The sequence below is a fragment of the Psammomys obesus genome, unplaced genomic scaffold (genome assembly GCF_907164565.1).
Source record: "Psammomys obesus unplaced genomic scaffold, mPsaObe1.curated_primary_1811, whole genome shotgun sequence".
Lineage (NCBI taxonomy): Eukaryota > Metazoa > Chordata > Mammalia > Rodentia > Muridae > Psammomys > Psammomys obesus.
In genome coordinates, this window is record NW_026585644.1 from 15721101 (window position 1) to 15731051 (window position 9951).

General features: G+C 40.5%; 1 pseudogene; it reads left to right on the forward strand.

Moving 5' to 3' along the window:
• The window catches only part of LOC129687359 (uncharacterized), a 13414-nt pseudogene that overhangs the window by 56 nt on the left and 3407 nt on the right, over positions 1 to 9951 (forward strand).

A 9951-nucleotide genomic window follows, 5' to 3' on the forward strand; every position in this document is an offset into this window, starting at 1 on the left:
TCTATCTATCTATCTATCTATCTATCTATCTATCTATCTATCTATCTGTCTATGTACTTTGAAAGAGGACTTCTCTAAATAAATTTGGCTGGCCTGGAGCTCACAATGTAGACCAAGCTGTTCTCAAACTCATGGATGTGCTTGCCTCTGCCTCCCAAGAGCTGAGATTACAGTCATGTACCACTATTCCTGGCTTTTCTTTTAAAAAACAAACCAGGAGACACATTTGAAATATGAGTGACTAGGGCCAGGTCGCCTAGGGCCATGTAAGGTCACTCAGTACAGTTCTGTCTGTCAGTTGACAGGGATGGAAAGAACATCATCAATTCTGTGGCCTGACAAGCAGGTCTCCCAATCTCTGGACATCTTTCCAGCCAGCCAAGTGTGCTCTTAGCACTCACTTTCCAGAATAACTGACAAGTTGTCTACACATGACTTATTTGATAGGTGGCCTCCATGTAAAGTGAAAACCCATTTTCTGGTGGAGTTGCCTGGAGAGAGTGGACACCCTTGTTAGATGCTGGAAAGCTTACAATGGCACAGTTCTGTCTTCACTTGGCTCCTTCGTTTCTGTAATGACCTGTCGTTGCATCAGGACTCTAATGTTTAAATTAAAAGTACTGGGATGAAATTTCTTCCTCTACTTAACTTTTCTTAAAAGTTGTCACTTATAAAAGTCACATCATGAGCTATTAGACACAGGTCTCTATGAAACCGGCCATGAAGTGTTGGTTTCTGAAGTTGGGCTGCGTGGGTTACATTCAAATACTACTTATTAGTTACATGACTGGCATAAAGCTATAAAGTAAGCCTGTATACTGATTAGAAAGATGCTAACAGAGCGTTAAGTTTCTTAAGGAGTTCTGGAGAGAGTTATTTATATGTAGACTTTAGCATAGTCTTTAAACAGGAGCAAAGGACATACATGGTGACCAGCGCTACTCCTGTGACTTCCTGTGACCTCCTGTGGCCTGTAAAGCCTGTGCTCTCTCTCCTTTATGTGAATTGTGTTCCAGAGCTTCGGCATGGTTTAGCATTGATTACACTGACCTATGTCTGAGGCCTGCTTATTGGGGTTACTGTACACATGGACTTCCACGAAAGTTTCGGGTAGTTGAGAGGACAGCTCAGTTGATAGAGGCATTTCTGTGAAGGCCTGACAACCTGTGCTCCTCATCCACATCCCACAAGGCAGCAGGAGAGAACTGGTGAGCCAGTACTGTCCTCTGACCATACATGTACCTGTGTACATGTGTATTCACACACAGGCACATGCACACACATACACAAATTATATATATATATGCACATATATATATATATAATGCACACACACATGCATTCACATATATACATATAGGAGGTAACTGACAGGCCAGAATTGCCCTCTGACCATGCATGTACCTATGTACATGTATATACACAAACACACACATGCATATAGATATATTCACACATCTGTATGAATCCACATACATACACATGAGCACATACATACACGAGCACACATGTATGCACATACGCACGCAAACACACACATGCACATATGTGCACTTATACATGCACACACATGTACAAATGTGCACACTCATACATAAACATCTATACATGCACTCACACATATGCACACACATATGCATGCACACACATATACAAACATGCACACTCATACATAAACATCTATACGTGCACTCACATACACATATGCACACACATGCATGCACTCCCATACACACACACACACACATGCATAAATATACACATATACACACACATACACACAGAGGGATAAATAAATAATGAAAAAAACACTGAAAGCAAGCAGCAAGAGAGTGGACCCTGTCCTTGGTTTCCTCTTGCCTGGCATCCACACAGAGTACAGTGTGATTTACACGATGTAGACTCAGTTGTCCAGTTAACACTACTTTAGATCCCTTTGCCATCCCCCTCTGCGTACCTGGTGACCCATGTTCTGGGAAGAATGACAGGAGATTATGTGTAAATAGGTGCCTTATGGTAAAATGTGATGGTGACTCAGATGTTATGACTCCCATTGGATGTTCTTTCCCCAGTGCTTACGACTTGGTCTCTGTTTGGTACTGTTACTGACCCATATTTCTGAGTGAATCCATCTTGGTGAAGAAGGACACCTGAGGAGGTATGGACTTGAGGGGCGTTAGTTTCTCTGTGTCAGTTTTCTGATCATTTATTCTAGGCAGTGATAACGTCCGTTGACTTATGGATGACACCGGTTTTAAGTGGGATGCCTAGAAGCTCATGGGTGAATTCTTTTCCCATTCTACTTCTCTTTCTTTCCCTGCTCCACGTACATATGTTAAATAAATAATTTTAAAAACTCTACTGGGACCTTCTCTGCCGCACCAGCACTTTGTGATGGTTTTCTAAATGTACAAGGACTTACCAGACAAGGTATTCAGAAAGCGGAATTTTCTAAATGCACAAGGACTTACCAGACAAGGTATCCAGAAAGCGGAATTTCTGTCTGGAAGAACGAAAATACACAAGCATCTTGGAGTATGAAGCTGTGGCAGGCGAGGCAAAGATAACAGAAGCAAAGGTGCTTCAGGCTGAGGCAAAGCCACAGGTGAAGTCAAGGCACTGCAGGCTGCTTTGCACACCTTTCATTCTCACTCTCACTGCATACCATCTTCTCCATTCCCTGAGCCCAGCACACATGGAAAATCACAGGATGCTCCTTCTCACATCTGGACACTCTGCACTTCCCCACATGAGTGATAGGTGTCAGCAAGTTATTATTTGTTGACTAAATGAATTCAAGCCATAGGCAGAGTTTATTTGCTTGCTTATTTACCTTGAATATCAACATCATAACTCCCTGTTGTCACCAGGGAACCTTTTCAGTATTTAATAAGATTCTAGTGCAACCAAGGTATAGCTCTCTCCTTTCCTCCAAAGAAGAGTGGTCAGGAAGCTAAAGACAGCTTTAAGTGGCTCTCAGAGAAAAGCCAATTTCTTTATGGTTCCTGGATTGGAGTGGAGTCACCACTTCAGATAAAGCTATACAACTAAAAGCCTGGCTTATACATTTTGGAGAGGATGGCTGAGACAATGGATTGCTTTCTGGTCTTCTAAGTTACTGGAAATAAGCAATCCATAATAGATAAAAATATCAGTGTGTGCATTTCAAATCAATAAATACAAAGTACATATATACTTGTGTAAAATGTGATGTTTACATTTGTGAAATGTCTAATCTAAGTAAATTAATGCATGTTGTTTAACTGTATTTTTTTTTTTTGTCATGAGAACACAAATTCTGCTTTTTTAGTGGTTTGTACCAGCACATGTTATTGACTGAAATCATCGTTCAGTACAACTTGGTACAGTAGATATCTTGAGCATGTTTTGTAACAAATCTTATCTTCTTTGATCATCTTCTCCTTCAGCCCCTAGTATTGTGTTCTCTATTTTCATGAACTCAAGGGTTCTAGAAACCTAATGTGGTTTTAGTCTTTCTATGGCTAGTTCACATCGCTTGACATGATGTTCCCCAAATGTATCCATGCAGCACGAACCAATTACAGGTCTTTTCCTTGTTAAGGATTAAATAGTGTCTACTGTGTCTATGTGTCAAAGTCTATGAATCCACTTGATTGCCTCTGGCTGATTTCATATAATAAATCAGTTCTGCCATGGGACTGGAGATATCTCTTCAAGGTACTAGTTCAGTATACACTGAGTTTATACTTAGTGATGGGATTACTGGATTGCATAGACATTCTGCTGTTTATTTTTGAGGAGCTTCAACACTGCCTTCCATAATGGATACACTGGCTTACATTCCCACAACAGTGTGTGGTTTTTTTTGTTCCTCCACATCGTTGCCAATACATATCTTCGGTCACCTTGACAGCAAACATTCTAATATTCTTGAGGTGATGGTTCCTAGTGCTTCTGATTTTATTTCTGTAATTTATCAATTTTTCATATACCTGCCAGGCATTTGTGTGCCTTCTTGATACTTCTCTTGTGTACTTCTTGTGATACACTTCTTGTGTACTTCTCTTGATAAATATATGTTCAAGTTATTAAAACAGAGCGGTCTTCATCCTGATGACCTGTATATCTTTAAATTTTTTTTCTTTCTTTTCTATTCTTTTTGCATGTTTACTCTATGTTAGACAGATGATTTGCAGACATTTTTTTCTCCCACCTTGTAGATTTTGGTTTCATTCTGTTGATAGTTTTCTTGTCTGTGCAGAAGCTTTGTACTTTGAAGTAATTAGATGAGTATGTTTTCACTCTTGTTGCCTTGGCTCCTATCATCATTCCCTAAAACAAAACAAAACAAAACAAAACAACCAAAAAAACTACTGTCCTGACTGAAGTTTTGGAGACTTTTTTGTCTTCTACCAAAAGTTACATTATGGGGCTGGAGAGATGGCTCCATCATGAGTTCAATTCCCAGCAACCACATGGTGGCTCACAACCATGTAAAATGAAACCTGGTGCCCTCTTCTGGCATGCAGGTGTATATGCAAATACACATTGTATACATAATAAATAAAAAGAAGTTACATCATTTAAGATCTTAAATCTATTCTGAGTTTATTGACTTATACATTTGAGCAACCAATTTTATACTCATGTATATGGTGATCCAGTTTTTGTAATACCACCTACTCTTGCCCATGGCATATTTCTTGTGTCTTAGTTGGATAATCATTTAATAATCTAAGCTAATTTTTCAGATGCTTATTGTTCTGTGACTATTTTTTCCATAGAACCATGGTGTTCAGTTACTGTAGTTCTCTGCTAGTTGGGCAGCAGGATGCCTTCATGCTTGTTCTTTTAACAAACAAATTCTTTGGCCACTTGGAATCCTTTGTGGCTTGTGCAAATTTTATGATTTTTTTTTTTTCTGTGAGAAAGTCTTGTTGGAATTTTTTTTCAGGTTTTTCATTGAATCTGTTGATTCACTTCATAGAGGGTAGACATCTTAACAGTTTTAAATCTTGGAATGTTTCATATGTGGCACCTCTCCATTTCTTTGTACCTTCTTTACTTTCATTGGTACCTGTTTTATAATTGTCAGTGGGTATCTCTTTCATCTACCCTGTTATGCTTTTCCTTGTACTTTAATTGTTATTATAAGGTCATTTTTTTTGGAGGGGTGTTTTGGAAATGCCAATCCTGGCACATGGAAGCATAATAGAGTTTCTTTCCTCAACATTGTGGAATTCATTAATTGTGAATTGTGACAGAATTTTGGTATAGTCTTAAAAGATTTCTGTATGTAAGATACTGGTTTTTATGTGTAACATCTGTCAGAAGCAGGATGTTGGAGACAGAAACAATTTAGTGTTTTTCCTTTTAATTTAGATGACTTTTATTTATTGGATTGCTCTGGTGCTGACTCCCAGCACTGTGTCAAATGACAATGGTAAATATGGTCCCATGAAATTACAAGAAAGATTGGTGGGATAAAGCTGTGCTTGCGGCAGACAATGGCAAAACTTGAGACGCACTGGCAAAGGATATGGGAGAGATAAGGAAGCACATTCACAGCAGATAAAGAGCAGGTCCTTACTGAATAGAGTGGGTTCTTGGCCCACAGGCTAGGCTGCAGCAGGGAGCCACTGCTGCTGCTTACCCTGCTAGGAGAAGGAGAGCTTGGGGCCATGCTGCCACTGAGGCAGGGAGATGTGTGGTGGCTGGGAGCCCTCCAAGGTCCTGCCCCTAGATGTCTTCTATAGTCACAAGAGCACCCTGCCTCTGGGCAACAGCAGGATATCTGGGATGAGTCTTTATGATGGTGCAGTATTTATGGTGCTTTGGAAGCGAGAAACCTTGAACCATGCAAATGTCTCATTACAATGAATATCTGCGTGTACAGCTGTTTCAGGAAAAAATTACTGCATAACACACTGCAGTTTTCAATGGAACTTTGATGAACAAACATGCAATGGAGAGGTGGGAAAGACGGAGGAATGGCAATGGAGAGAGGCAGAACTAGAGGTGCAATAGGAATGACAGGTGTTCAGTGGATGGGGGAGCATGTTGGCTGTTGCTGAGTAGGGGCCAACAGGATGTTGTGGAGCAGCCTCAAGCTCTTGCAAGCTCTGTCCCTGGACATGCTGGCCTGCTGCATGATCGCCCTGGCTCAGGGCAGTGACAGGATGTCTGAGGCAAAGAATGGTTCATTTTCTGCATTGGGGCCTCCTTGAAAGATCTTCCTGGTCTGTGCTGTTCCTGGAGGCCATGTTGATGTCCATGCTACAGTCGGTGATCTTGCTGGTGTCCATGGTCCATAAGGCCTCCCCAGGCTGTGCTGATGCTCGGTAGTCCATGTAGATATCTGTGGGCTGTGCTGCCACTGGAGGCCATGCTGTCATTTGTGATCCGTGATGTTGAGGCCATGTTGATGCCTGTGGTTGAGGGGTGGGCATAGTGATGTTTATGGTTCGTGCTACTGCTGGAGGCCATGTTGCCCCCAGAGGCCATGATGGTGTCTATTGTTTGTGCTGCAACCCAAAACCATCTTGATCTCCATGAACTATGCTACCACCAGAGGCCATGTGGATGTCTGTGGTCTGTGCAACATCTGGAAGCCGTGTTGATGTCTGTGGGCTGTACTCCACTGGGGGCCATGTTGGTGCCTGTGGTCCTGCTGTGGCCAGGGGCTGTACTGATGTACATGGCCTGTGTTACCACCAAAAGCCACGTGGATGTTGGTGGTCTGTGTTGCTGCCTGAAGCCACGCTGATGTCTATGGTCTGTGGTGCAAAATGAAGGCATGTATCAGTGGCTATGCTGCCACTGGAGGCCATGTGGATGTCTGTGGCCTGTACTGTCACCAGAAACCATGTGGATGTCCAGATTAGTGCTGTTGCTGACTGCAAAGGGCAAGGAAGCCTGATCACTGCAGACACACAGTTGAGGACGAGAGAAAGAAGGCTTCTGTGATACCTCCCATCCAAAGGGGAGGCCCAAAGACAAAAAGATGGTCTCCAGCTGTTGCACAGACCACAGATGTCCACATGGTTTCTGGTGGTAGCACAGCCCATGGAGATCAACAGTCTAGACAGGACACCATTGAAGACAACTCCTAAAAATTGAGATACTCTCTCCTATTATGAGAAATAGGGAAGTGCAGATGTGGGAGGGAGGAGAGGACTATGATGTGGGTGTAAATTGAAATAATTAATAAAAAGTTTAATAATTAATAAAAAACTTTAAACATTGAGGTAGGGATGCTGAAATGTGGCTCTTCACAGTTTATGGCTTCTGGCAGGGGTAGGGGTGGAAAGGCCTCGGTTTTCTTTAAATGGCTGGCCACTGGGAGTCTGACAATGGGCAAGTGAGTATATAGACAATACAAATTGTATTTGATGTGTTTTTTCTTTTTCTTTTATTTTTTCTGTCGTTTTTGGAGCAGGGTCCCAAAGGTAGAGAGGGTGGACCTGGGAGGATTGGGAAGTGAGTGTGATCAGGGTACGTTATGTGAAATTCCCAAATAAACAATAAAAATATATTGTTTGAGAAAAATGGTAAGCATGACATACCTTCTTTGTCCCTTAGAAAATAAACTTCCAAGTTTTAAGCTACAAGGGACAGGTCACTGTGGTTGGCACATGTGGCTTTTATTGTTGATATATATTCACTCTAATTCCTAACTTTTGAGATGCCTTATCATAAAGTGCTGCTTAAAGTTGACAAATATGTCTTTGGAAGGTTTTATTTTTTTCATTCTGTGACTGTGTTGTATCATAATTCATATGTCTGCACACACTGAACCATTTTTCGATGAATATGGTGCACTGTTTTTAATACATTTGCATGCATTGAACCATCCATGCCTTCCTGGCATTGGCATGCTTTACCATGAGGGACACCTCCTCTCCAGTGCTTTCCAGTTCAGTTTACAAGAAATTATTGAGGACAGTTTGAACCCATATTCATTAGGAATATTGATCTATCGTATCTTCTCTTGAAGTATCTTTGTGTGTCCTTGCTGTTACATTAATGATGACTTTCTAAAAATGATTGTGAAAACTTTCTTCCTTGAGACTTTTGGAAGAGTTGGAGAAGTAATATAAATTCATTGAAAATTGTATTTCTTTAGAGTTCACAAGAAGTCTGTCAGAATACAGGCTTTGCTTTAACAGGATGCTTCTGACTCTGTCCTCATTATTAGTTTGTTCACGTTTTTACTTCTGTAAGATTTAGTTTCTTAGATTAGAAATGTGGGGATTTGTTAATGTTTTCAGATTATTCAAATAATTAACATACAGTTGTTCATAGAAATCTCCTCCACACACAGATGTGTTTTCATTATTGCGTCTCTTTGTTCATTTCTGATTTTATTAATAACCAACACCACATGTTATTTGTCTTATTTTTGTTTTTGTAGTTAATTCAGCTAGATATTTTTCAACATTTTTATCCTTCATTCACACAATCAATTCTTTACTTAAGTGTGTTTTCCATTATTTTTCTAATATGCATTTCATTTGATTTTGCTCTGATCTTTATTACTTCCTTCCTTTTACCACTGGTAGCTGTAGTTTATTTTTCTTTCTCTTGTTCCTTGAACTATGATGTTGTTTCTTTCAAATTGTTCTTTTTGATGTGGATCTTTGTTGCCATAATCCCCCCTTTTAGAACTGTTTTGGCTCCATCTCATATTTCACATGTTACACATCAATATTTGTTTCAATATCTTTTCCATCTTTCCTTTTACTGTTTTTCTTTGGTTCATTATGCTCAACAGTTCACTGTACAATTTTCAGGTATTTGTGAACTCTCTAAAGTTCTGGTTGCTGATTTCTACTTTTATAGCATAGTTGTAAGAATCTAGGTATTCAGTCTTACTAAAGCTGCTAAGCTCTATTTTATAAATAAGGTATGTTGTAGACAAAATTCTGAATGTACTTAGGAAAATTCTCTGATTGTCGCACTTGAATAGAATGTTCATTATTTGTGTGAGGTCTGTTCAATAAAGAGCAGTTCATGTCTTGCTATGTCCTGCTTGGCTTCAGGGATTAATCTGCTTGGGGCGATGAAGGAATGAACATAGGACAGGCACGCAAGTACCAACATGGAAAAGCTGGGGTCAAGTGGGCCAGCATGCTTTGATGGAGTAGCACTGACTACACAGTAACCTAGAACATCAGCCTATTTATTATGTGCAGGACAAGAACGAGGGGTTACCTAGTTTCAGTAGCAGTCGCTGTAGGGCAGTAGTCTTGGGGTTCAGTAATCCAGAAAGAGGAAGCTGCAGTTGATAGCTTCTGCACACACTGGTCAGTTTTGGGTAAATGCTGGTACTTGGACCACAGGGAAGCTTGGCTCTTCCCAAGGGGTCTGAGGTCTTGGTCCTTGACATAGCCATGCCCATCCACTCAGGACTTCATCTACTCCTCACACATTCATTCAGGGTTTCTTCCTCTCTGTACAATGCTGGATGCTTCTGAGTTTAGGTCACAAGTTTATAATTTTAGGTTAGAAACTGGGTGGGTTTTCTAATAATGTGAGACAGGGTAAGGCAGTCTAAAAACATATAGCCACAGCAGAGATTTTGTTCATTCTTTTCATAATTTTTTTCCAAATCTCTGACATTCTTAAAGAAGCACAGGCCAGCATTCTCTGGAGATAAGCAAGGCTCAAGTGAGTCTAGTGTTGGGAAAATGACAAACATCACTTGCTGACAGATTTTGGGAGTCCACTGAAATAATCATGCAAAGACAGACTGGTCACTCTGAAATATTTTCAGGATGGTGGGGTGCCTGCAGATCTTCAGAAACTTCATCATATTTCAGCTCCTAACAGTGTCTGCAGCAAGTCCCCATTGCAGCAAATTCTCTTAAGCTTCACAAAGGGATATCTGTCTCTAATCTGTCGGACCATCTGATTGTCTGTCATCTATCTATCTATCTATCTATCTATCTATCTATCTATCTATCTATC